The following is a 6,000-nucleotide window of genomic DNA, read 5'->3' on the forward strand; positions in this document are numbered from 1 at the left end:
CGTTTTTTTCAAAAACTGAGTTTTTTTCATCAGTTAGGCCTTTCGTTTACACGACGACGCCGTTTCGGCGGCTGAAAACGATGGTTTTTGAAAACTGCTTCTAGGGTGGAGGTTTTTGAAAACCCTGTTTTCGTTTTGCCGTGTAAAGGCACATCTGGGGTTTTTATCAGAGGCGATTCTAGAGTCTGTGGGGGCCCTAAGCAAAAAATTCTAGGGGGCCCTACTTACACAACCCCCCCCCCCCCCCCCAAAAAAAAAAACTTGTTTTTAACATGTTGCTAGCCCTATGCCAAGCATTTATCATTCATTGCAAGTGCCATTCACACATGCTACCAGTGGCGGTTTTAGGTACGGGCGAACCGGGCGGTCGCCCGGGGCGGCATCTTGTATGGGGCGGCACGAGCGCTTAACCCTATGAGCCCGACTGACGCAAAGTGCGTCAAAAAACACTCATGGGGGCGCTCGTGGAGGATCTCGCCTGGGGAGTAATTCAGTCTAGAACCACCACTGCATGCTACATACTGTTTTTTTTTCAGCACAGTCTAGGCTACCCAGATCTGCCACAATATCATGCATAAATACTTGCATTGATTTATTTTAGATTTGTAAATAATACAAATTCAAAAAGCAGGCTACTATACAAATTCTTACATTTTGACGTGTATCTCACCACAGCAAGCAGCTCGACATGACTTGGTTGTATAGGCCTGACTGCTCTGTAAATGGCAAGAACCATGATGGAGGGATACGGGTCTGAGCAATTTACAGAAATATGTGGTGTGTAGGCCTACCTTCCAGAAATAAGTTGATCTGACCTGACTTGTTTGCGTTGTAGCACACATGACGTGCACACATGATGATTCTCTATAATATTTATTTTACTGCATTGCAATGAACAAAGTAAAGGCAAAAAAGTGTTTATTTGTCAAACAAATTTGGATGCAATATGAGTCTTGAATTGGATAGGCTACCATACAGGAGTTTGCTATAGCCTATAGGATCTCAAAACCGTATGCTATTATGAACGTGCCTTGCCATAGAGAAACACATGATAACGTTGGATTATGAACAGCTATTATCGCACACAAAAACATAGGGTAAGTGGAGCTAAATGAAGTTATTATTTTGCTGTCACTTGGTCTGTTTTATAACTTAAAAGGTTGTATTTGGTATCTGTGTGGATAGCTCTAGCTCTCCTCTTTCATCTGACATGCGTGTCATCTTTCTGATCGCGATTTCACGAGTAAATCAAACGAGAGCTAGTATATGACATTATTATTTGTTTGTCACTTCGTCTGTTTTTATAACACAAAAGGATCGATGTATTTGGTATCAATGGAAAGCTCTGTTTCCCCTCTTTCATCTGATATGCGTAGCATCTCTGTGCGATGCCGGGTTTGCCAGTAATTCAAGCGAGACTGGATGTGCGGGTGTATGCAGAGCAATATAGACTGTAAATATGATATACTTTGATTTAACTTCATGACTTTCATACTTGATCGTACAGACAAGTGCCTAGTCTCGTTGGAAAGCCCCGCTTCTGCTCTTTCGTGCAATACAGGTCTCATCTCGCTGCGACTAATAATTGCGGAGCAATGTTAACAGTGAAGAATGGGTGTGTTTTTTTGATGCACTTTGCGCTAGTCGGGCTCAATATGTGTGGATTGTTTGCACTCTTTTGGACACAGATCCACTGTTTATAAGCCGATAGCATACATGTAGGCTACTATTTGTAAGACAGGACAGGACAGGAGCACACAAAATCACGTAACCCACCATTCAATCTCTATTGACGAAATTCTCGCTTGTCGCACCAGTAAACGCTCTGAGGTCTCGGGGCCCCCTAACGGCTCGGGGCTCCAAGCAGTTGCTTGCCATGCCTGTCGGCAAGGTGCGCCCCTGGCACCAGTAAACGCTCTGAGGTCTCGGGGCCCCCTAACGGCTCGGGGCTCCAAGCAGTTGCTTGCCATGCCTGTCGGCAAGGTGCGCCCCTGGTTTTTATGACGACATAGCCCCACCTTGAACCTCTAGTCCAGCCCCCCGCGCTTGACCTCACCTGACTAGACCCTTGACAGAACAACAACAATGCTGGATCACGGAGCCGTGTGTGTGCTGCTACACTGCTGCATTTTGTTGACAATGCTGGAACAAAACGTTGCAATTCTGCATGATTTCGACGACCAGCGACAACGCATTAACAATAACCTGCACCAAAATAGTCTCTAGGCTACTTTTAAATCCACCACCTCCCCCTGCTAGAAGAGTTCATGAACACGTAGTCGTAATCAACTTAATGCAGAGCCTACAAGCACACATTTTGTTTGCGCAGGAGGGTTACATGCTGCCACTCAGACATGCCACCACTACGACATGCTTCCATTTAGACATGCCTCTATTTCGACATGCTGCAATTTAGACATGCTGCCAATCCGACACATTTTAGTACCCCCATTCCGACAGTTTACAAATCCTATATTTTTTCCAAGTCAATTTAACGGACCCGACGGACGCAAAGTGCGCCAAAAAACACACCCATTCTTCTCTGTTACATTGCTCCGGGATTATTGAGATGAGACCTATATTGCATGAAAGAGCAGAACCGGGGCTTTCTAACGAGATAGACACGTGTTTGTACGATAAAGTATGAAAATAAAATAAAATCATGAATTTAAATCAAAGTATATAATAGCATATTTACAGTCTATATTGCTCTGCGTTCACCCACGCAGCCACTGCTCTCACTTGAATTACTCCGGGACCAGGCATCACACAGACATGACACACATATCAAATGAAAGAGGAGAAACAGAGCTTTCCATTGATACCAAACATATTGATCCTTTATCGTTATAAAACAGACAAAGTGACAAACAAATAAGAATGTCATATAGCTTCGGCTACCGCTACTTTCGTTTGATTTACTCGTGAAACCGTGGTCAAAAGGATATGGCTTGCACGTCAGATAAAAGAGGAGAGCTAGAGCTATCCACAGATACCAAATACAACCTTCTAGGCCATAAAACAGACGAAGTGACAGCAAAATAATAACTTAATTTAGTTCCACTTAGTCCGCGAATAATGAGACAGAGAAGAATGGACTTATATCTATGAAAACTGCTGGCTTTGGGCAGTTTTATATATTTATTTTCCGGGGACGTAGTCAATGCGGGAGGTGTTGTAGGCTACTGTCAACGCCGCGCCTAAAGCGCTGGGGGGAAACCCTATATGTCATGCAGTCATCCTAAGTTAGATACCATACCGCATGTCAGTTTTTATATGTTTCCCCATATGTGTTTGGCGGCGGGCAGTTCTGATAGACATTTAATATTATTCTAGGGGGCAGTGGTGGACGAAGTACATTGATTATGTACTTAAGTGAAAGTATAGATACCTTGTGTCAAATATTACTTGAGTAAAAGTGAAAGTACCCACTTTGAATTTTTACTTAAGTAGAAGTATAAAAATATTTGCCTTCACATATACTTAAGTATTAAAAGTAAAAGTACTTCAATGAATTATGGTTCTAATGGCTTAATTATAATTATAATTTATCATTTTCACATCAAAGCTCCTGCTAAATCAGCTTATATAAGGTGAAATACTAATGCCACTCTTCAAATACTTTCTTACATTTGTCTATTTAAAAGAGTATAAGCACAAAGCATTAGAAGCTATCTACAGTGGGGAGAACATGTATTTGATACCGCTAAAGTTGCCTAAAAAGAGAAATATAAAATCATCATTTGACAATTGATCTTAATGCCTTAATTCAAAAAATGAGTAAAAATCAAACTGCTAACAAACAGATTGCCATGGTGCTTTTTCCAGTAGGCCTATTAGCCTGTTTGATGCTCATTGAGCTCAATGCAAATCAAACAGGCTAATAGGCCTATACTGGAAAAAGCACCATGCCAATCTCTAGCTGTGGTGAAGGGTATGATGATGTGGGGCTATTTTAATTCCAACGGCCAAGGGAACTTTATCAGGATGCATATCCTGGATCCATGAAATAGCTGTCCTTTAAAAATAAAAATCTACCGGCCCCTGTGTTAAATTCCCATAGGGTTACATAGGGGGTCAAATACTTCCCTCCCCCTAGCATTTAGGAAGAACATTTATTTATTTACGATACATTCTTCAATCACAAAGAGAATTGGTGTCCTTAGCCCCCCCTCCCATTATAATGACAAAGTAATTTTGTTGTAGAAAATACATTTGTTAAGAACTATGATACTGTTTGATTCATTTATAAATGGTACACTGTCACTTTAAGACTTGTCGGCTCCACTCAGTGGCTGCCTTCTAGTTTATGAAGCGGAGATATCAGTTATCAATGCACTCTTTCCCTTTCATGCGCGCTCACACGTTCCCAACTAGAACATGTAATTCCATGGAAGGAATTACCATTGCATGTATGCAAAAAGGTTGTTAGCTGCGTAAAACATATTAGGCCTATAGTTAAAAAGACAACTAGGCTAAACTGAAGAATAGATAAATAACAATTACCCAATTGCAATTCCAACTTGGAAAGTCACATTTAAAAAGTGATTTATGAAAATGCATCAAAATTGTGGATATAGGCTATTTTGGAAACTAACTCTTCATTAGAATTTAAAAGACTGAATGAAGTTGCCAACTTCAAACGAGTTGCAAGAGCTGACTTTAGTAGCCTACAGTGAAACGACTGGTAGGATAGCTTACATAGCCTTCATATCTACATTAATGCAGGTTAAAAGTAGGCTATAGACACCATTGGAATACGGAATACAATCTCAAACAACGCCAATCAACGATGATGCAGCAACAGGTAGGATATCTAGCAAATGTAACGTTAGCTTACAGTAGAATATTTTATGTAGGCTACACATATTACAGGATGAGCTAGTATGTTCTTCGAAACCGTTTCCAGGTGTGTGAGTGTGATTGTCCTAATAGGAATGTACAATAAGCGACTGAGAAGAAGGCTTGAACCTAAATGGTGCAACTGGTTGGACTTCACTTAAAACGCTGCTCTGTCGAGATGGCTAAAAGCCCTTGTGTAAGCCCTGTTCGCCTGGCAGCCTACCCCGACGTTAAACGTTAGCCTGGAGGAAGTTTGGTTGTCGTTAGCTAAATACAGTGTTTACGTTGACGTTAGGTTAGATTGTCTTTAGCTGTTGATAACGTTACCGAGAGCAAACCGGAGGCTACTGTTACGATATAAACAAATCAAGTAAGGAGTGGCCTAACAGGAGACAAGACGATAACGTCCTGGTTTACAACAGCTGCAGCTGTTACAGCTTAATGAGTAGACGTAACGTAACATTCACGTTTAGCCTGGTTCAGCGCAGCGGCGGTGGCATGGCTTTGGATCAGAGATCCTTGATTAGGCTACTGACAGCTGAGCACTGACGTAACAGTTAATCTTTGCCGCCAAAGGGTCTCAATGTAAACTCTATGGGAATTTTAATTTCTTTTATCGTAAATATCTCAAAAAGTATAAAGTTCACTGTTAAGACCCTGCTGGTCAGTCCTGGGGTTGCGCCCTCTGGTCTAATGCCTGTGTGGGCTCTGCCCCTTGAATCTCATTCCCTGATTTGCAGAGCAAAGGACCCCATTGGTGTTTGGAGTAATGGGTGGTGCTATATAACGACGAAGGAGGAATGGACGCGTTCTCTCTGGCTCTCTGATCTTGGCGCTGCTCTCTGCTCATTCGCTTGGGCCTGCTCTCTGCGCTCCATGGCTGCTCCTCTGGGGAGAGCCGCAACCCGTTGCCAGCTTTGCACATAGACGTCGCGGTTTTACACTCTTTGTTTGATCACCCCTAGACACTTTGCATTACACTTTTCTTTATCATATACTGACTTTACTCTTTTAATGTTATAATAAAATATACTCTATTTAAAACCTTTAGCTACAGTGTGTCCCCATCTTTAATGTCACAGCTACCTTGAGCCCGGTGGTCGTGACATGTGGGCGACTCGTCCGGTTTTTTCGCCGGTTTAAAATTGGATTTAGGAG

The sequence above is a fragment of the Sardina pilchardus genome, chromosome 12, assembly GCF_963854185.1.
Source record: "Sardina pilchardus chromosome 12, fSarPil1.1, whole genome shotgun sequence".
Classification (NCBI taxonomy): Eukaryota; Metazoa; Chordata; class Actinopteri; order Clupeiformes; family Clupeidae; genus Sardina; species Sardina pilchardus.